At 37.6% G+C, this 23,964-nt stretch overlaps 1 pseudogene; it reads right to left on the reverse strand.

Annotated features, from left to right (window-relative positions):
• Positions 1-22,903: 22,903 nt before the first annotated feature.
• On the reverse strand, positions 22,904-23,019 carry LOC118610391 (annotated as a pseudogene).
• Between the last annotated feature and the right edge of the window lie 945 nt (positions 23,020-23,964).

Consider the following 23,964-nt stretch of genomic DNA (forward strand, 5'->3'; position numbering starts at 1 on the left):
AAAGAAATAAAAGATGCTTTCTCTCTATGATTTCCTATTCCCCATACTTGCCTTTCTGCATTCCTCTCTCTACTCTTATCTTTTCCCTACTTTGAGACAGCAATTGGTGTTGATAGAACAGATTCTTCTAAGGAAAACGTGCTTTATGTTTAGTATTGCGAAGACTGATGAAAAGTTATATTAACTTCTGCTCTGGAGTGTGAATGGGGCAGAGGTACTAGGATGCTTTCTACCTCTAAGAGCCTAATTTCCTTTTCATTCCTTCTTCTTCCCAAAGTTAGAAGAATTCAGAAACTGCTAGGCTGTTTTCCTCTAAGAACTCTCAGTTCCTAGTGGAAAAACTGAGGTAGAGCTAAAAAAAAAAAACCTGACTTTAACCTCTTATCTAAAATCAGGATAATCATTCTCAAAATTCAAAGAGAATGAAAGACATACATAATGAGCAGAGGTTTATTATTATTATTATTATTATTGTTATTGTTATTACATATGATATTTTATTATCAGAGTATATAAGTGCCTTGTATGGCCAAAGACATTGAACAAACACAATCATTTCACAGGGTATGTATGTGAAATATGCATTTCTTGAGGAAGAAAATGGGAGAAGATCAGTTAGTTTTTTAGTCTAGGGAAGCAAGTTTGAAAAGTTAATGAAACAGCATCCATTTCTGGAAATATGACTAACTGAATATCCTGAAAAAAAATCATCCTAGAAAAGCCTAGCTGAGTTGGCAACATATGAAAGAAATATCATCAAAGGACAAAAAATCCATTAGCTTCTCCCAGGGAAATAAGCAGGTGCTGAAGTTGATGACTCTGGGGTCTTCTACAGACTTCCCGTGTCCTGGAGCGTCCATTGTGATAGGCTGAAGGCTGGGACTGTTGACCAGGTCTGTGACCCATCTAAAGTGAGGAGCTATATCAGAGGCACCACGGAAAGTGGGACTCTTCCTAAAAGCAAAACCTACAGCGTGAGCACTGGAAAAACACACCGAAGGGGGTAGTATGCAAACGTGCTGGTTTCGGTCTGAACTCTAGGTAGAGGGGAAAACATCTGCTATGTGACATCTTCATCGTGAGCAGCCAACCTCATGTATACATGCAATCCATCATTTCTGCACCTGTGGTACCCCCCAAAGAATCCCAGAGCAAGAATTAAATGGGAAGCGGTGATAGCATGGCAGGGACTCTGGCTGACACGTGGGTAGAATGGATCCGTAGAGTTTCTGGAAGAACTTTCTTAAATATTCTTAAAGCAAAGACTCCAAGAATTCCCTCGGATGAAATTTCAAGGGATGTGGGCTCAGAACGACCACAGATCACGAAACGCACGAGCAAACAAACCACTTCTGGAATCAAGAAAAAGCAGGATCAAATATACAAGAAACACACGCATTTAATGGGTAAATAATAAAAAATGAGTGTATTTAAATATTTAAAGAAATTTTTGAGAAAATAATCAAAGAACAGTAAGTATCTTTGGATATACTGCTGGTATCAGCTGAATTTTTTGGTGTCTCTCCCAAATTCACGTGTTGAAGCCCTCACGAATTTGGAGATGGAGCCCTTGGGAGGTGACTGTGGTTAATGAGGTCATGGGAGCAACACCTTAGTCTGAAGACATTAGTGTGCTAATAAGAACAGATGCCAAAGACCTTGTTTTCTCTGTCTCTACCCTGTGACGACATAGGGAGAAGGTGGTGTCAGCAAGCCAGGAAGAGGAGCTGCATTTGAACTGGACCATGCTGCCGCCTTGATCTTGAACTTGCATCTCCAGTGATAGAGAAAGAACTGTCTTGTCATCTAAGCCACGCAGCCTGTTGTATGTCATTATAGCAACCTGAGCAGACTAATATAACTGCAAAGACAGATTCCTACCGAAGATGATTTGTGTTCACTTTTACCAGCTTACTGGGCTGCTACTGATTGATTGATTGATTGATTGATTGATTGATTTAATTTCTCATCTGTGTTTGCTTTATTCATAAATCTTAAGCCTAACTCCCACCTTTTGAGAGTTATAAGCTTTGTCTTCTGACTTTTGCATAGCTCTTAAAGTAAAAGTCCACCCGTTAAGATCAACACCTCTCACTCCCACTGTGTAGCTGCATCTTCAGCACAAAGCCTCCACCCTTGGTTTTTTTTAACCTCTGTGTTTTAGCCCCTAAAAGCTGCCTTGACTTTCCTATGAGCTCAGTACTATATTTAAATAACCATTCATTTCTTTATCACATAATCATTCATTGAACAAATATTTAAAGTGCACACTATGTACCAGACACTTAGTGTGCATCATTTAGCCACCATCCATCCCACCACGACAGATGAAGACGTTCCCCCTCGAGGTTATACAGTGGTTTTACATGACAGTCCAGAGAAACATGCGATATAGACTAACCTTAGTGATAAGCGAATTTCTCAACAAACTGGAGAGTGATCCGTGTTAAGAAAGATTAGGCTGGCCGTGTTGTAATGTCAGTAATTTGAGCAGGTCAGAATAGATCCCATTAGGAAGAAGACATTTGAATAGAGCCCAGAAAGAAGCACGGGAGTTGCCTTGCCCACGGCTGGCAGAAGAGTGTACCCAGCAAAACAAACAGCCCTAGCAGAGCCTCTTGGGAGGAACATGCCTGGGATGTGCAAAGAACAGTGACAAGGCCAATGTGGTTGGCAGCTGAATAGAACGATCAAAACAGATGCCAGTGAGGGACGAGGTCAGAGAAAGGTAGGTGGGAACAGGTAGAGAAGACAGAGTTACCATGGCCGCGTAGAAGAGCTGAGCGGGGACTTCTGTCCATTGCTAAAGCTTTTGTTATATTTTGCTGCATTTCTAACTGTTTCTAGAACAACTGGAGGTCTCGCTGACTCTATAGTCAATACAATTGCCCTAAAACATTTCTCTTCCCCCTTTCCCCCCAATAACATATCTAATGTATGAACCTCGGTTTAGTAAATATTAATCCTGACAGTGTTCTTTTATGCACCAGGATACATAATATCGGGATGATGTCAGGATATTTTAAGGAACTCGGCTACCACAGTATTTGAGGACCGGGGCAGCTGCAAGTGATCTTTCCACACTCACGTAAGTATATTCACAATGACACCGTCGCTGTCGCATGGGAAATGAAGAGGACCTAGTGTGCGCAGAGATAAATAACTGACAGAGGACAGGAATACACAGGAAACTAAAGCTCTCTGGCATTTCTATTTTTTCTGGAGCCATAGAGAGTAAATACTGTCTCTGAAATACTGTCTCTTTCATTATTCACTCTAATCCTTTTCTGTGTTCCTTAAGACTGCGAGCTTTATCTAAGATTTTCATTCTCTTCTACGCTTTCACAGGTAATGATTCTTTCTTTTTGTGATGTAACGCTAATTGCTTTGTGTGTCGGTTTACACAGCTTTCTCCTTCAACAGTGAGCATCTTGTAAACGTTCACGGCACCGCATTGCTATGGACTGAGTTTGTGTTCCTCCAAAATTCGTATGTCGAAGCTCTAATCCCTAATGTGGTAATATTTCAACATGGGCCTTCAGAAGGTGATCTCTGGTAACCAAGATGAACGCAAAGTGGCTAGAGGACAGAGCATAGAGAGCAAGGGGACGATTCACGTCCTGGATATAGCAGTGATGCATGATTTAAAATACACGCATTGTTTATTGCTGGAACTTTTAATATTAATCTTTTTGGACAACAGGTAACCACAGGAAAGTTAAATCTTGGATAAGGAGGGTCTATTGCAATTTTAACTCCAGTGGTATCTGTTTTGGAGATTCAACAGAGAGCTCAGACCTCATATTCTCTCTCTCTCTCTCTCTCTCTCTCTCTCTCTCTCTCTCTCTCTCTCTCTCTCATTAATATCTATTTTTAAAGCCAGGAATTTCCATGACAAATTAAAATGTTGGGATAAAATTACTGCTTCTGGCCATGTTTTCTAGAAATTTTTGAAATTGAGAAACAGTTATCCTTCACATTGTTACACAGAAGCTGAGGTCTTCTTGAAAATCTTTCATACATGCCGGGGATTTATGACTGAGATTTCATTTTCAATAATCGTTCTGTATATTTCAGAACAGAAATGAAATGAATCACCAATAGACCCTGTTTATTTATTTTTCAGACTCAGCGTAAACATTTCCCTTTCTAATCATCAAGCACAATACGTATATGCTTCTTTTAAATGCTTTATTAACTATGGAGAGTGTAGCATTGTCCTTGTTTGGTTTTTCCTTCTCCTTTTCTGTTTGAGTTCTGACCTGACATGTGCTAGTATTTTCTATTACACATCCTGAATCAGAATTTTTCTCAATAATGTGTAACCATATTCCAGATTTCCCAAGTTCAAATGGTCATGTCCATCTGTGGAGAGTCTAGCTAAGTTATGCCAAGGTGTTGCTGCCTTGGCCTTCATTTTGCTTGGCTAAGTGTCCTTCACCTGGCACTAGCCCTCTCCTGCAGGTGCATGCCCTGGACGGCAGCTGCAGGGTCGCGTGGAAGTCCCCTACAGGACTCCCCCAACAGCCCTGTGACCAGCGGTCTCTCCCGCCCCGCAGGGCCTGTATGCCTTTCGTGTTCCTTAGATAAGTGCAGTTTCCCACCCTTTAATGTCAGCTGGACCATGTAAACTTGCTCTGGCCATCAGAATTCTCATGGATGTGGTACAATCTGAGGCTTAACTGTACCTGAGATGTTTGCTTCGTCTACAAAGCGCTGGCAATTGACTGGGAGAACTTCCTGGAGTAGTTGTGACTCTTTCAACCTGAGTCTCAGAATGAAAACAGCTGAAGCACCTGAACCCAGCCCATAGCCTAGAGCCATTCCTGGCGAGAGGCAGAACACATCTCCCCTCCCCACTTCCTGGGAGGAGAACCGCCCTTGTGGCCCCGAACACCTGTGCAAGGGGCGAGAAGCTTACAGTTGTAGACTGCTGAGTTTTGGTTTGTTATTTAGCAAGTTTGTATCGAGAGCTAAGTAAGGAAAGTTTAAAATTATCACAATACAACAAATAAGTTTAAACATTTTTTTAAAAAGCCGGAGGAAGAAAGGGAGGGAAGGAAGGAAGGAAGGAAGGAAGGAAGGAAAGAAGGAAGGAAGGAAGAGAGGGAAGGGAGGAGAGAAGGGAGGAAAAGCAGGGACACATTTTTATATCTGTATTAAATACTAAAATAAGCAAATTGCTAATAGAACCTTTCAAATACAATTATAAAGGGAATAGTAAAAGCAAGCCAGCTTCAAAAATTAAACTTTAAAAAAATCTTGGAAATTTACAGAGATTTCAAGATTTCTGTGGTAAATTTGTAAGAAAAGTTTTAAGCGATTTTGTGCCGCTTTTCAGATCTTTGTTATGTTAACTACCCAGTCTGCTGATAGAGTAGAAATATTTAATGTCTCAGAGAAGGCTTTCCCTCAGTACTTCTAAACCTAACCTAAGGAAACTTTCTACATTTATGCTTTTATGTTATTACCTTGTTATGTGTCCGGGACCTGATATTTGTACCTTAGTGTGCTACTGATTTCTTTACTTGGGATCCCTAAAATATATATATGATTTTTTTTTTCTCTATTAACGTCTAGGCTTCCCAGATTTTTCTGGTTTTCTGAATTATTAAATACACCAGCACTACTAACAGCTGTTGTCATCACATCATACATTTACGAAGTACGTATTTGCTTCTGTTAAACGCTGTAGAAAGTGAATTAAAAAGACCTGACCCCTGCAATGTACAAAAAGTTAGTCTTGTAGAGGACACTGTGAGTGACATGATGAAAATGAAAAGATAAATAAAAGGAGCTTGTGAAGAATAAAATAATCATTGTATGTGAAAGGAAAGAAATTGATTTTTATGTGACCGTAGAGGATGGGGCTTTGAAAGAGACCTCATTAACCTAAGGTAAATATTCCAAGATGTTTGGAAAAAAACATTTTGGAACTGGAAGACACTGAGTAGCTTCATAAAAATAGCGGAAGGTTTGGACAGAGTAGTTGGGAGAGCAAAGTGGAGGAGGGAAATTTGAGTCACTGTCGATCAACTATTATTTATCCAGTCCTAGCAGAATGACAGGCATTGGCTATTTGAGTCTTAAATTACTACCCTTGGAAGGTTAAGTAGAAATTTTTGTCCTTTCTGACTTTGCTGAAATGCCAGAAAAACACATATATTCCCAGACAATCAAACAAAACAAGCATTCTACTTTTCTAGTAAATATTCGACACCTAGTACAATAGGAAAAACACTAATAAAAAATCTGTTATCCCACTTAACATTTGCTCTGGCACCATTGAAGAAGAATGACTATATTAATTTTGACAGAAAATGAAAGTATTGATGAAACCTATAGTTTATTAATAGATTTCAGATGACATCACAACGAATGATAAGATTCGTCTTTCAGTGACACCAGGGAAAATGGGGTTCCGAAGCATGTCTTCTTGTGTTTGCTTGCTTTCTCCGTATCCCTTCATACTGGGAAAATATGCGTAGATCGATGGTGTGTTTTCTGGGGTTTTGTGCATTCAATTCTGTTCTCGTTACTGTTTGGAACAAGCATTGTATTATGAGATTTTGTTTAATTTGAGGTTAATTTCATCCTTGATATTTCCAACCTTTTAAAATTTGACATAAAATCTCAGCTTCCCAGAGAGGAATAAAACAGAATATTTCATGCACTTACTGGAGACAGCGTTCAAGGAAACTGAAGCCATGAAAATGTCACGATGCAATTTAGTGAAAATTTATCTTCACAGGCAAGTGTTCAATTACAAGTGAAATGAGATTGGAAATAATCTTTTCTTCTATAAACCTTACACCTGGAAGACAATACATCTGTTTAATATGTTCTATTTGCAAATTTTTGATTTGTACCTACCAGATTGAATTCAACAGCCGCCGTATATGGTATTATCGATAACTTCTTCCAAAGCTGAATACTCACAATGAAGAAATCTCTAATTTGTTTTAATTATCCCTTTCATTACTCAAAATACGCCGAATATTGTTAGTTCACTTTATGGCTTAAAACATTTAAACATTTGAGATTTAGATATTTTTACATTTTGATTTGACCAATGAAAACTTTTAATTGCCCCTGTGATATATAAACATAGATGTGGATATAGAGATAGAAATAGAGATAAAGATAGAGATATATAGGTATAGATAGAGACATAGACATAGAGATATATAGGTATGCAGATAGAGATAGAGATATAGAATAGAAACAGAGACAGATATAGAGATATAGACTTAGATACATAGATATAGATATTCATTCTTAGTTTTGTGAACATGAGTATTAATTGTTTTATAAATCAAATTTCTCTAAACATAATTCCTATTTGTCCAGTATTGCCACTAAAAGGATGCCTCTTAATTTAAGAAATAACAACAACAAAAAAGAAAACCCAAACACTCTAAAAGTAATGCAAAAAATTTTAGAGGGAAAACCATGCGGCATCAATAGTGTGTTGTCTCTGTGCTCAAAACAGTTGGTGAATGGAACCGGGGAACTTCCGCTCTGCTTCTCTCCCCGTCTTTATTATGACCCAGCATCCTCCTGGTACCAGCAAAGCTGGAAATGTGGCCCCTCCTGTGCCCCGTTCTCCACGTTCTGTCTTTGCTTGGGCTGCCTCCTTCGTTTGTTTGCATTTATCCCATTGTTATTTTTTTTTTAATTTCATTGTCGATTATATGAATTTTTTAGGTTATCACAAACCAGTCCAAGAAGTGTTTCATGATCCTTTTGCTCTCTGGCTGGATATAATTTTACCTTTTTTGGAAGGCCCCAGCTTTCTATGTTGGTTTTTATGTATGTTTTGGTTTTTTTAATTATTTTTTTTTAACATTCTTCATTTAAATGTTACATGTGTACTTGGACAAGAAGTTAACATTTAAATTGGGAATTTTGACTCATTATTCCTGTATCCACAAAACTTTTTCTGTACTAGTTTCAAAGAAAACTGTGATTTCCTTTGGCTATTACTTACGTAAGGAGGGAATGACCAGTATTGATATTGCTAATAAGGGTATTGCTTAACTCTGTAAAATTGTTATGTTTTTTTCTAGTGACATACAGAATGCTGGCCACCTCCTTGTTCCAACCCCTTAACAATATCACATTATCATAATAATTTTATATATCCTAAGTCTCCTACATTTACATTTATTTGGGGGGAGACATATTCTTGTTAAGATGCAAAATATTAATTATAAAACACATGCCTATAGACAAATTACTGGGCTAGCTAAGCCTTCTTAACGAGGCAATCTGCTTACCTGTGCCTGATCCTGGAGGCCTAAATGTTCTTAGACTGTTCAGTTTCGGTTTAGCGCCATTTTCAACCCTAGGAGCTCTTGCAGGACAGAAAGTTCTGTATGAAAAAACTCCAGGCTAGCAATTTTCTCCCATTCACTACACAAGAAGCACAGATAATTTAGAAGGTAGACAGCCGGCTTTTGTGAGACAGAATTAATGATAGCACCTAAATGTTCCTTTCATTTGCTATCGTGATCAATGGACTGGGGACTAGTTAGAAGTGTACTAATGGAAACGGAGGTCAAAAAACATTTCTTCAGTTGTTACCATTCACAGCCATCTGAAGAGATCACGTGGCAATACATTGTCCTGGTCACTGCAAGCTGACGAAGCAATTATTTATAAAATGTAAAATTTTACATTTAATAGGAATGTAATTTTTTGTCAATTAGTCTGGATAATGAGCCGTATTATTATTTCTTCTCCTTTCTATAAAGTTAAAAATAATTTGTGCATTGATATTTTTCGGAGCCGATATCAAGCATGTAAAATTCCCAACTATGAATTAGTGCTTTGCTTATTCGCGAACTCGAACATCTTTATCACATCTCCTTAGGCGTCAGCCACAGGTGTCATCCACATCAGGTGCCTCTAAGTGTTTCAGACAATTAGACATGAGTTTCACTCTCTGGGAGCTAAATAGCACACTGTCAGCACGCGGTGTTCAATTATAAATCGTGAAAAATCAGACCAAAAAAGCTGAGGAAAGTCATGAATTTTGCAGGTCTTGTTTTGAACAAAAGACAACTAAGAACTCCAGAAAAATACTAGGCAACGATGGATATGTATATGTTCTGATCCAACATTTTAGTCACAAGTCGTGGGCACCAAGTGGAAAATTACTGAATGGGAAAATCAGCTTTGTCTCATTTCAATATGTTTGTCCCACCAACTACTTGTTTAAAGGCTTTGTGGAGGGAGTGGGCTGAAAAATAGATATTGGTGGTCGGGTAAAACGTTAACCTACTTTATGAATATTCATGAATAGCCTCCTGCAGGAGCTCACATTCATCCTTACCAATACAAATCACAAGTGAAAACACCTATAAGAAAAGCGCTTATTTCCAGAATATCAGGAAAAACTGAAAGACTGGAAGACAGGAAGATGAGTCTAAATCAAATCAAGTTAGGAGAGGAGAAGCATTCAAAGAAAATATCAGTTCCTGGAAAATACAGCAGGCTGATCTCTGGAACCTGCATCCGGTCGGTCAGGAGGGAAGACACAGAGTAATAGATACCACAGGGAGAGGCTGGGAGGCTGACATGGATTCCAGCAATGATGCTGAGTTCGAAAACCTCCTCTCCCCAGACACCCTTCATAGGCGCCCTTCCTTCATTTAATTTCACTGTGTGACACCCGTGAACTTTGGCTGATCCCATCTCATGAACCACAGTGCTTGGTTTATGGGTGCAAATGGGAGACAAGTTGGAACAACCACCATCACCCCCCTTAGAATTTTCAAACTGGATCCGAGACAAGGAAACTCTTTTTTTGTTTTGTTTTGTTTTGTTTTTGTTTGAAGCTGGAAGTACATGATTCCAGTGTTGGCCAAAGCTGCTCAAACTACTCTCTATGTAAGAAATCATATATGACAGACCAGAAAGTCTCCACACTCAAAGGTGCAAAACATACCTGTTTAGTTCCTCTCATCTGTTTCCATCCACGTTTTTGTGTTGCCTGATAATCACTGTATTTCCTGTCTGAGGTCGTTTGCCTCGCCGCGTAATCAAAATTGTCCTTCCTTAGGTATGCGGGGATTGGTGCAGTCTTGAATATAATCACTTTAGAGCTCATATGCTAAACAATTTCTGTGGAGGAGAAATACCTCCACTGCTTGTTTCTGAGGTAACTCTGAGATTCAAATGAGCTTCCTTTGTTACATGAAAAGTAAGTCTATTCGCTGCAGGCATATTTATGTTCTGAATATCTAAATAAGTAGTCTGAAAACATTAGTGGAAACAAGAATTAATATTTCCAAAAATTCCTTGCAAAAGAAGCAAACTTGTAAATTCAATGAATGTCAATTACAAGTCAGACGAACCTTATGAAAATCAGATTTTACTGCAAAATTGAGCACTTGTTTGCTCAAAACTTCTTTGCCTATCACTTTCATGATACTGAAACTTTTTTAAGGAGCTTTTGATTACCTGTTCCCTTTCTTGAGAAGTCCTACATCAATAAAGTTTCTATTAGAGGTCTTCCTAATTTCTAGTTTCATTTTTTATTCTCATAATAAGATTAAGTGTTTCTGACTGAGCTATCTTCTCTATAATTTGATTCCTTTCACATTTTCTCTTGCTCCCAAATGTAAAACATTCCCTTTCCTCACTCCAACAGGTCCCTCTTCTGGCAATACCTGTCTTGGATAACCGAAGAACAATGGGTGACTTTGTTCGATAAAATCTTCTCAAATGAGAAACATTGTTTTTTTCATTCACCTCATAGATTTTTTTTTACAGTGTTAAACATATGTTACTTTCTGTTTTTTATTTGTTTATACTGTAAAAGTAAAACAAAATAGAATTCAAGATTATTTAATACAATAAATAATTACCTCATAGATGTCCATGGAGAATATAGAAGGAAGACTTGGAGAATAAAGAATATGGAACTCTTTCATTCATTTTTTTTTTTTTTTTTTTAGTAATTATATGGTTTTTTTTTGCCGTCAGATACAGTTTTCATCTTTAACTGCTTTGGCTTCCTCTTTGGAGGCTGCTGAAGTGATAGTCTGGGAAAATATCTCTATATATTTTCATAAGACACTTTATAATAAAGTTTTATAGGAGACTTTACATTTAAGGTGGTGTTTCGAGAGTGGGAAACGACCTCATCACACTATTATATCAAAATAGAAATGTGTAAAAATTTTCCTTTTTTGGCTAATTCACATAATAATAAGTTGATCATATATCCAAATTTTATTCTACTTCAATCCCTGGCAGTCGAGAAAATACAATTTGGGGGAGCTGAAAAAAAAAAAACTGTTTCTCAAATGCAGCTAAGTGCCTAACAAATAAAAAGAAATACATGCATTTATATTCTTTTTCGTATGTAAAATTAATTTTAACCTTTGAAATTTTGTTGATCCTTCTTTTGTGAATAATATCTATGTTCAGAAAGATGACAGTAAAGTTTACATATAAACTGACAGATTTACTATCTTTCTTTGCCAAAATAATTTCTTTAAATAATGTCACTGTTTTCTACCGTCGTCCTTATTATTGTTTGCTTGCCTCTGTCTTAAGATTCTGCTTTCGTAAACTCACTCCTCAACTACTTAAGTCTATGACTAAAGAACACAAAAGACTGTAAAGAAAAACCTTCGATTTTCAGATTAAATACTTTCTCAGGAACTCAATGAAAACGAATAGGAAAAAAAAAAAAGCACGTTTGAGGAATTTTCAAAAACCTAGCATTTGGTTATTTTTGAATTTTCTGTCGAGCATGAGAATACTAAATCTCCTTGACGTAAAGGCATCGTTTCAAGGTTTTGTTTCTGAAGCAAGCAGCACGGCATCACTGCTGTGGCAACAAAATCTAAAACGACTTATTATAGCATCGAAATGGAAACGGGGCCAAAAGCAAAGGGACAGAACTGGGGGGGGGGGGGGGGGGGGGGGGGGGGGCGGAAGTAAGCTTTGTTGTTCCAGAGAGGTTAAGAAATTATTAGAAAAAAATGTAAAGAACAGGATTTGATGAATAAGAGAAAGCTGATAAGGTTCAAATAACACCGGAGAAACCTGAATTCTAAGCCAAAATATATTCAGTGACATTCAGTTCGAATGTGAACCTGAAGAGCCACCTGTATAAATGTGAGTTGGAAATCAGATGGGAAGGAGACAGTATTTTTAATATATTACCACGTGGATGTTTAATCCTGGAGGAGATAAATCTTTTTTGTCAATGTAGCACTAGCATGGATTGTTCAGCTGCATGTAACACTGAAATGTTTATTTAAAAAAATTATTTATTATCTTCGCCATTTGAAAAACACCTGAGCACTGTTGCAGTACAAGGCGTCATTCAAGAGTGAAAAAAAGAAAAATGAAGCAAAAAAAAAAAATGGTAGCGAAGGAAAAGTAAGAAAGTAAATATATGAGAAAACTCAAGATAAGGAAAGCTAGTGAAATTGTGAGTGAAACTGAGCTCTGCTCTTTTGGGCAACAGAAGAATTAAGGAAGAAGAAATAGATCACATCTCATTATATCATATGATTCCATCAATTTCACAAACATTTATTAGGCTCATATTGTGAGCCTAGAACTATTTCATGCATTAGGCAAACGTAAATCAAATACGTTCCTTGCCTGTAAGGGATACAGAAACCTGTTTTAGGTTACACAGCCTTAGTATTTTATTTCTAGAATTCAATATAACCCTCACTCACCTGCCATTTTCCAATGTAATGAGTCGCCGTAAATTTTACTCTGTTAATTATAGATTTCCATTTGAAACACTGTTCAAAGTATTAGTTTTATAAATTTGAAATAAACATCTTCTAATTGCATATGCTTAATTTAGATGATGAATAGACGTGTCCTATGGACAAAATAAATCAATTTGCCAATGTAGCTTACATCTTAATAATGATATTGGGTGATCATATGAGTTTGGTAAAGGGAATATCCCATATGTATGTTTTGTTCCACTTCTAAAATATCCTCATGTGAAATACCATGGTGATACTGTTTAAATAAGAGAATGGCCAAAATTCATGGTATGTGAGCAAAATATCTTCACTTTCAGTTACTTCTAAAAATGTCCACAAGTTTGAATCAAACAAGAAGTGAAAAAAGCATATATGAGTGATGTAATAACACACCTGCTTTTCCAGTCTTCCCACGGTCAGTGACTCCTCTGAACTTCACCACAGAGGATAGACATGGAACGATGGGATGCAGTTTCTAAGACCGATGCAATTATAATTTGAGGAAGTGTGTGCTTTGAATTATACTGTTTTCTCTCTCAGGTCGGATGACAGCTCCTGGAGCCTAGGGCCTCTTTTTCAACTTGGTAATTCTCCACTCAGCTTAGGACCCCCGGGTGTTCTGGGTATGTTGTTCGTGGTGATCTGAGCACAAATGCAGCAGGAGGGTACACGGTAAACATGAGGAAAGCAGGATGACTTTGCTATGTTAGGCTCTCAGTGTTGGGAGGCTCTGGTGCAAGACAGGTAAATTCAGTGTGTAGGTGAGATAAGGCAACTCACCTGGAAAAAGTCTCTACTTTGCCTAAGAACCAGTTTTGCATTCAGGACTGTCCTAATTTTTTTTTTTTTTTAAGGATGTATTTGGTCGAAAATTATTATTAGCAGTACGTAGAAATGTTTGCTCAGGTCTCTGTGAGTAGTTCATAAATGCATCTTCTGTGTGCATGCAAAAGATGAAATTCTAATTTTAGTACTCTTTAATAAAACTTTCCAAAGAATATAAATGGCTAGATTCTTAAAGGTCATTGCATTAACTAATGACCATTTATTTAGATCTTCATTTTGCATGTTCTCCAAAGCAGTAAATGTCATTGACCACCTTCTTAAGACACATCTTTCTCGGTTTCCACGGTGCTACGGTTTCCTTGTTTGCTTGCGCTTTCTCCATCTCTCATGTGGCTGACATTTCACCTTCAAGCCTGGACTTTGCTATTCCCGTTCAGCATCCCGTGCGTTTCTAAAACGACTTCTTCTCTCCCTATCCCTCCATCCAAACTGGTCTACAGATCAGCGCTCACATGTATACTTTATGTACCATAAAACTAAAACAAGACACCATTAGCATTTCTCTTTTACGTGCATCCTTATAACTATCCAGATGCAGTAGCTACGATTCTACCTAAATCTAATGTCCCTTCAGTATTTGCCTTCATAGTGCCTCTAACATCTCCCAGCCTACTTTCGAATACACAGCCTGGAGTACCCTACTACCTCCGTGTGCTAAATTACCTATTTTGTTAAAATCATCTCTCCTCGTTTAGACTGCTTCGTGGATCAGTTATAGAAATGTTTACTCAACATGCTCTTTGCACCACATTACAAAAATGATTTTAAGTTTATTACACACGAAAGTAATTTAAAACAGGAATCTGTCATACCATTTCTTTGTTTTAGTCACAGTTATCATCATTCTTGAATAAGTGACGACCAGTCCTGTGACCTAGTATAGGGACCAAATAAATGAGAAGCGATTTCCGAGTAACTTTTCCTCAATCTCAAGGACAATTATATAGTTATATGCATTCAATATAGAATAGTAGTTAAAAGTCTTTACAGTCAAACCAGGGTTTGTGTCATGGTCCTGCCATTAGTAACTTCTAAAAGTAGAAGAAATCCATAAAAGTAAATTTTCAATAAATGGTAGGTGTTATTGTTATTATTATTGTACTGTCTCTCTATATACTTTAATTTTCTTTATATTATACTGCTTGGACATTAAAAAAAAATTTGTGCTGGAGAGAGACTTCCCCCTCTCTCGGAGTTAGCCAATTCTTACAGAGTCCCAAAGACTCAGCAGGAGTGTGTCTCTGATGTGTAAATTACTAGTCCAGAGATGGACCTCCCCTATCTGGCCCTCAAACCTTAAGAGACAAAATTCCTCTCCCTTTAACAACCTTGGCTAAGTACCAGGTAACTAGGAACCATCCCTATGGCTTAGAGCCTGCCAAAATTATCTAAACTACGCAAGCCTAAACTATTTACCCTGCCTTCCCTTTCCCAAGAAAACCCCAGTAAAGGCTTCTCCCTCCTCTTGTCTCTGCCCCCTGACCCTCACCCCCCCCCCAACCCCCCATGTCTTTCCTACCAGCTCTGTCTCTAGGACCTGTGAGTATAATAAACTTTATTCCCCTGAGTCTCTCCTCTGTTTCCTCAACCCTGGCTGACCATCTCATGAAAGAACACCAAACTCTTATCATTCTGGACTTAGGGCGTAGTGTTCAGCTATGAGCCACGATAACTCTTCTGTGATTTTATGTCCTGCAAGTCTTCCACTTTCTTGTTCATTTTCTCTGTGTTAAACAGGATTACTTGGCATGTCAGTTTGTTGCAGAGGTTTATTTTTGAGGCAAAATTCTTTTTAATTCCCTAGAATTTCTTCTAAATCAGAGAACAGGACCACACAGTAGGAGGTGAGCAGCCAGAGAGGGAGCGAAGCTTCATCTGTATTTGCCCCCGCTCCCCAGCGCTAGCATCACCGCCTCGGCTCCACCTCAGTTCATCAGGCGTTAGATTCTCATAGGAGCTCCAGTCCCTGGTGTCACGAAGATTGGGGACCGCCGTTCTAAATAATAAATTACTTGAACATCTTGGAGTACCGTGCAAAGCCAGTTCAGCGATGTATCAGAAAAGGATGCCGAATAGAAACATAGAAAGATGCTCTGTCAAAGAAAACCACACACAAAACCACACATGAAGTAGTTGTTAAAACCATTTACTGTGTCATTTCTCAGCATGATTTTTAAGTAACATATATTTCATTTGCCGACATAGCGTGGACACAAAAGTCATCCCCCCACTACCGTTTCTTCTCTCTTCCATTCTAATATCTTCCTCAGTCGTGTTGTGCACACGTGTGTCACTCTCGTCTTCAGAGCAACAAATAAAATCTAAAATATACGTGATTTTTTTCAAGAATCTTGAAAACAGAGCTAAGTAAACAGTGATATTAATCTGATTTTGATTATTAAAATAGTACTAAGTTGCCGAACCAAATTATTTTTTTATCACTGTTTCATTAAGTAAAAATATCTAGCAAGGTTCTATGGATTTTTAAGTATTTTAAGAAATTGGGTAATACTTTTAAAGCTATAAGGACATTATTTGATAAGCGAATGAAAACTTATTGTTTACATATATTACTTCCAAGTTTCCATTAAATTTGATGTCATTTTCTATGTCTATATTTTGTAAGGAATACCTTATTCTGCTTTATTGAGTTAATCATGTTTTTCATATTAACCCATCTTTAAAATAACAATTTTTAATATAAGATGAAATGTATAGAGTGTTAAATTTGTACATATCATTAAAATTGGTTAAACCAGCTCCACTTTTTGGGGTCCGATATGATTATTATAAATTTTGTCACACTGACATAAGAAATTCCTTATCAATATTACATCTTTAACTCAAACCAGTGGGCAAACACAGGACAGTATGGATATATAAGACACATTTACTAAACTGCAATTTTCTAGAACAGGGAGAGGAAATTATGCACTGTAGAATCCTTACCAGTCTGTATCGCACTACCTTTCCACTATCGATATGCAATGTACCTTAGAATTACTTAACAAAATTTCTAATGGTTTTCAAAAGAAAGACATATAGCTCTAAAAATAATAAACATCTAAGTTATTCTCAGATGGTCTAGAAAAACATTTGAACCAATCTTAGCAAAATGATCTGGGATGATTTTCAACCTAAAAATGAGAATGTTACTTCTAAGGATGGAGGTAGCTCCCATCAGTTATCCAAGTAGAAAGCCTTTCTTAGGTAATAACTACACTTCTTTGTTGTTGTTAAATAATAAATGTAAGTGCAAGAGCACACGATGGCATTGTCTAGAGAGGTTTAAATCATGCTTCTCTGGGGCCCCGGAGGCACAGGGCACCCAGCTCCCATTGGCCAGCCTTTCTTTTTCTTTCCTTTTAGTCCTTGTAAAACACACAGTAGAAGCACTAGTCATCAAAAACAATTTGTGTCACTCTTAATGAAGATCACAATTTTATATGAAAATTGGAAAGCTACCCAAATGTAGAATATTTATGCAAAATTTGGAAGTGTGTATGTCCATATGCATATTTGTATGGGAGGAGGGGTTTTATGTTATGTATACAACATAAACATATGTGCATGCATGATACTGTACTATGTGCTAGATATGTAAGATGTAATCATGTGGTACAAACACAGCTTCATCTCTCAATATGTATCACAGATGCTCACCATGTCTCATATAGTTAGGGTCATAAGCATAAAATTTAGCCATTTTGAAGGTTAACTTTAATTTTTTTTTTTTTTTTTGAGACTCTTCGATGGTCTAAAATTGCCTAGGTAATCATAGATGGTGTCATTTATTTAAGGAGAAACATGCTTTATCTTTTAAAGAGATATCTCCTGAGATACAGCTCGAAATAATTTAATTTCAAGTGATTCGAGGAAGTGCAGTGGCTTGAGTCTTTATTCCATTGCTTTTCTCATCTTGATTAGATCTTTTCCTGTGCAGCTTTTCTGAGACCAAACCCATCTGTCATTGACTATCTGGCTTCGGCAAACAACTTGGTAGAAGGCTAAAACTTTTGTTAAGTCATTTGTATTGTGGATTTTTTCCTGAGAAGCTCAGCTCCCTTCCACTGATCTACTAAGTTTTTCCTTTCGTTTTTATGAAATAAAAAATTAAACTGCTATAAGCATGTGATAACTAACCAATTTCTTGGTCTGCATGTAGGTATTATAATACTAAAACTAAAAATAAGTCACCATTAATTTTTGATATAAGACAAGTTCCATACATTTTTTACATTCAATCTGTTAAAAATGTTATATCTACATGTATTCGTAACTTTCTATGCTACCCCACTCTACTGGTTCCCACACCAAATGTTGTTTCTCAAAAATACAAATCATCTTCTTCGTTTTACCCTCTCTATTTCTTGGTTGTATCCTTTATAGAAAACGTGTTACAAACTGGAAAAACAATATTTGCTACCACCTGAAAGATGAAGGTCAACCAAGAGTGATTCTTTGTGAAGATGTTTCTGGTCTAAACTCTCGAAATACAAAAAAAAAAAAAAAAAAGAAAGAAAGAAAGTAATGGGTAGTAAGAGATCCGCCTATTATATTATTTTCATTCTACATACTGACTTTCTTAAGGTAACAGCAACACCAACAAAATCATAGGTTCTGCTTTTGGCGTTTAATATATACTTATTTTTTTTCCATAAGTGAAAATATTTAAAACTTGGCTGTGATTCTTGCTCTTGTTTCATAAACATATCGTTCTAGAAACAAAAATAGTCCCTGAGCCAAGCGGTCTGACCTCAAAATACTTACAGCGTCAGATCAGGCCCCTGAGATAGAGATAGCCAGGTGGGATTAGATGTGCAAGAAACTGACTTGGGCTGAGGAGTGGGGGTGTCTATGAAGGAAGAGGCAGAAACACCCAGAGTAGATTCTTTACACTGCACACCTTGCACGTCTGACCTCTGTGCAAGGTGAGTGAGAGAATGGCAGATTGGGTAGGAAGATACTCCACACGGTGCAGATCTGACAGGCCAACCAAGAGTCCTCAGGTAAAAGTTTCCTAAAAGAAGTTTCCATTACTAACCGCCGTGCTTGGTCCTTGGCTGACAGAGCCCAGTGAAGGTGCGGCCATTGAGGAAAACCTGAGATGCACCCAACGTGTGGCTGCTGGAGCCCATCTGTCACCCGTGTCCCACCGCGGACTCTCCGGAGGGGGTGTCCCCGGACTGCCCCATGTTGCCTCATTCCCAAAGAGCTTCCTTTTTTAAAAAATTCTTCGGATCCTTATCACAGTATTTCACAGTATGTATTATAGAAGACCTTCTTATCTCTAAATAGCCAACTCTTACTTCTAAGTATTATGTGACAGAGCGATGTACCAGCTTCCTACGTACGCCTATGCCTAAATGAATGGGTCTGGTTGTTACATAAAAGCAAACGCATTGTCTTCCTGTAACAGCAATGAGTAAGACAAGCGTACACCTGACTGTTGTTAACCTTAGCTTAGCAGCTACTCTAAAAAGTCACCTCAAGAGAAGGGGAAGGGGAGCATGGTCAATAATAATAAGTTTACAAGGTGACAGATGATTACTAGAAGTAGTGAGGTGATCATGTTGTAAGGTACAAAAATGTTGAGTCGCTGTATTGTACACCTGAATCTAACATAACCAATAAAAGATTATATACCAACTCTACTTAAATAAATAAAAATTTTAAAAAGGAACTATTCAATAGAAATAGGCATATATATAGATACATATATATGTATAGATATGTATGTATATATATAAATATATAAATATATATATATATATAAATAAATATGTTTCCTCAGGGAATATATATGTATAGATATATGTGTGTGTGTGTGTGTGTGTGTGTGTGTGTGTGTGTATTTCCTCAGGGATATCGTCAATATCCTTATGGATAACACTAAATAATCCATTCACCTAATTTTACCGGTATGCGTCTTGCATTTCATATCCACATAGAGCCTCTGACTTGAAGATGTTTTTTTCACAGCTGTCATCTTTTAAATCTGGCCAAGGTTATTTTGTACCATAGTGGGTATATATTAATAATATATATTGTTCTCAACATTTTCCATGCTAAAGTTATTATATAGGGCTTGAGAGCTTTATTCAAACCATTTTTGAGCAGTAAAAATGCTTAAAACCATATATTTAAACTAAGATCTGCCTCCAGAAAAGTCTGCAGCCTCATCCAAGGAAGAGGAGACTGTGTATCTAGGTACTAATTTTACTTTTCTTAACCAAACGTAAACTTTGAAAGCTGTGTAATTAGCTTCTAAAGTACATACATGGTTTTTAAAAATCACATTTCCATCTCTAATGCAAATAACTGAATTCTTGCTAAGTATGAGAAAGCTCTGTTTAAAATTGTTTGCTAACTCACTTCTGTCACATGACTAATATCTAATGGGGATAATCTAAAGAATATTTAACCACTCATCCCTCTAATTTAGCTAAATTCTATTCTCACATATTAATCACATACGAAGTGCTGTAATAAGCACCCTCAAAATTTCAGGGCTTAACGAGTCAAGATTTCTCCTCACAGTTAGTCCTTTGAAAGCTGTGGTTATGGATCGTCCCCTACACTGCCTTTCCATAACTTGAGCTACTTTCCAAGTGCACCAGGCTGCCAGAGGTCTCCATAAGAGCTGGACATGTTGTCTAATGGACAGCCGGCATCTTAGTCTGTTCGGTCTGCTATAACAAATACCACAACCTGAGTAGCTTATAAACAACAAAAACGAGATGCTCACGGTCCTGTAGGCTGGAAGTCCAACGTCAACCACCAACGTGGTTGAGGTCGGGCGAGAGCCCCTTTCTGGTTCCTAATCGGGCACCCTCTTGCTGTGTCCTTCCATGATGAAAGGGGCTAGGGGTCCCCTGGAGACGCTTATGAAACACTCACCCCTTCACGAAGGCTCTCCCCTCATGACTGAATCAGCTGACAAAGGCCCCCACCTCCTAACACCACCGCATTGAGGATTAGGATCTCAACACACAACTCGCAGCTGGGAAGAAGCAAGCAATATGGAGCGGCATGGCCTCCATCACATTCTGTAGCAGAGAAGTTCAACAACACGTCCTGTATTACTTTGGTTTTTAGTTAAAAGGTTTTTGCGGAACTATAGCCTCTCCTTCATGTTTGGTTTATATGAAGTTTCATTATCATATGTAGCTATAAAATGCATTTTTTACCCCTTCTATGTCTTTATTGAGGATATCAGGCATCGTTTTTCAATTCATGCTTTTTATATCAAATTGTATTTCTTGTGGTTTATGTCCTTATAAATTTAGTGAAGGACTTACATTAAGAGATTACAGTATAAACGTTAACGAATCATTCGAATTGTCACAGTGTGTAGGACTAAAAGAGGCACACTTTTATTTTTAGTACCACATCGTAATTCTTGTATCTACCAAACTGGACAACATATCTATGATATAGGTTAAAATTTGTAAAATGGAATTTAAAAACATTGAAAGATGAAAAGTAGAAGGAACATTGAGTTCATTTAACTGATTAGAATTTTAAAAAGTACTGGATCAATGTTAACTTTCTTTTTTTTTTTAATCTAGCTTGGCAGTTTGTGAGTCAAATTTCTATATATATTAGGAAGGAATGATTTTTCCAAAGCTATGTCAAGTTGTCTGCCCAGGTTTACACAATCTAAAGACAGAAAAAAAAAAAAAACAAGAGCTCAGAAATCCTCCAAAATGAGCCTCTCACTGGTTCTGAATCTTTTGGGTTCTTCTCAATAATTTCCTTGGTAGGAGCCTTTCTTAGTGTTTTTATTTAGAAGATAACAGTTGTGATAACTGCAAATTGTCAAGGAAGCGGAAACACACTGAAGGCTGAGTTTTTGTGGGGCTACCAAATTGCTCTTGTCTTTAGGTTACTGCAGATTTATTTGTGCAAAGATATTGTCTGTGAATGGGAGCCTAAGCTTTGTGTACATGCAAATTATCGAGTTCAGGGTGCCAGTATTAACCGAGCATGCAAACTTAATTGCTTACAAAGTTAGAAGCTTCAGACTGTGAACTCCAGGGGGTGAAATAGCATTTAATTTATAGCCAAGTGTAAAAATCATGACACCTGTATACCTTGTTTCTGCTATACGTATTGGCTGGCAATTTTTAATTGTCAAAAACTAGTTTTAAAATTCTCACTTAGGCTTTTGGCATGTGGAGTCTGGAATGATGGGGCCATGATAGTATGACCAACACTGAGGATATGTTTTTGCTTTCAGATATCTTTCAGTAGTCAGAGTGCAATGGAATTTTTTTAGAAACTGGTTAATGGATTAAACTGAATCAGAATCTTAGATATTGAAAATGAAATTAGCCTTTACATTTAATAATTCGTTATATTTCATTAATCTTTTATTACTGGGAAAGTAAATCCAGACAATTAACAGAATACCAAGCTTTTTAATATGACAATTCCCTGTAAATATTCAAACTACTTTTTCTAAATTGATAACAAAGACATATATGTATGTGTGCATGTGTGCATGTGTGTGTGTAGTGTGAATGTGTGTGTGTATATGTATATATACACATACATATATATATACTAAGCTAGAATAAATTAAGCGTAGGAAAAATGAAATGACGGTTACATTTATCTTCTTATCTAACATTAGCTACTTCTAATAATTAAAGCAAAGGTACTTATAAATGTGGAATTGACCCTCTTATTTCAATTAACATTCATACTTTTTGTGATGCTGGGTTGATGGGTAGAACTGTTATGTAGCTTCTCTTGTCTTAGAGAGTGAGCCGTAGAGTAAGCAGCATCACAGCTAAGTTTATCCAGAAATGTAGAAACATCTTTCATTACCACCAGCTGTGTGTTGTTTAGCCAAGTGATAATAATGGATAACTTTGGAATGTACAAACAATTGTGGTATGGATTGGCTAGGAAAACAATAGGCTAGTAAAGGACACAGTGGGATCCAATTTGAAGTTTTTAGCTTCAATTAAAGTGGATAGGAAGTAGCAGAGCAAATGAATCATGCTGGGACCAAGTAATGTTTACGTCTTTAAAGTCCATTGAAGTTCTGACAACAGGCAAGAAACGATACTGACAATAAAAGATCTTTGAAGAGCATTAATTCATTAATTCATTCGTTTGTTTTTAAACAAATGTTTGTTAACCCTACCCTATATCTCAGGTAGTATGTTAGGTCCCAAAGATATGTAACACTTTCACTCACTCACAGCCATGTTCTACAGCAAAGGAGAAGATATACCTTCATTAAGATGAGCATATCCAACTGGAGACCATCTTTTTACTATTATTATTATTTATGCCTACAGCACCTGGTTTTCCTAAGTGGTCCCCCATCCAAGTACTAACCAAGTCCGACCCTGCTTAGCTTCTGAGATCAGACATCAGGCTTGTTCAGGGTGGCATGGCTGTAGACCATGGATTATGGCTCCACTGAGGCATGAACTCAGGACCTTCTACGTGTAAAGCAGACATGCTAACCGCTACACTATGGAACCACATCCAGGGACATTTTTTTTTTCTTTAGAAAATTACACCATTCAAAATGAACTACAGAGTGACTAGAGTAATCAGGACAATTTTGCACTGATTACCGCCAGCTTATTGCCGTTGGACAGAAGTCATCAGGTTGCCAACAAGTCTTCAGAGAAGCGAGGAAGCGCGTACTCTTTTGATGCATCCATAGAAAAACCTTGGGTCGCCTGAGCAAGGCCGGATGGTCCTGGAGCACAGTGGCATCCACTCTCATGCACTTGGTCTAACTGGTCTGCACAGACTGCCAGAAATTTTCTCTGTCAGTTAAGAAACGCGAAGAAGATGAGATTTTTTTTTTTTTCTTGGAAAATGAAGTGGGAGTAAGTGGCGTGAAATCATCTACTCTTCCTTGCTTTGTCTTACCCACGCCTTCAACTAGGAGGGCACCTTCATCACCACGCCTCTGCGGAGAGCGATCATGAGCCTAGCTTGCTATTTCAATAATGACCTGCATTGTCCACTCTCATTTTCCATCCTGGTGAAATGTGATCTCTGCAGTGCTCCGTGAGAGGCGAACGGGAAAGCTTGTCCTCAGAGCTGTGAGGCATGGCGTAAACAGACGCCACCTAAGGGGAAGAGTGGCAGTGATCTCACCTTCGCAGGCATGCTTCGAGGGCTGTGGGGCACTTCATATTTTGCTGCTGTGTTTGATATGAAATGACAGTTGCCTTGAGCTCCCCACTGCTAATGCCGATGCCACTGGGGTTGTGTCTAGACTGCATGGGGCCTGGCCTTTGGGGACAATATTTTCTTTAGAAGAAGTTCTGTCTCAGTTAAACCAAAGCAAGTGAATGCTGAAATGAATCAGAAGTGCCACAAGTAAGCA

Source organism: Rousettus aegyptiacus, unplaced genomic scaffold (genome assembly GCF_014176215.1).
Source record: "Rousettus aegyptiacus isolate mRouAeg1 unplaced genomic scaffold, mRouAeg1.p scaffold_m13_p_12, whole genome shotgun sequence".
Lineage (NCBI taxonomy): Eukaryota > Metazoa > Chordata > Mammalia > Chiroptera > Pteropodidae > Rousettus > Rousettus aegyptiacus.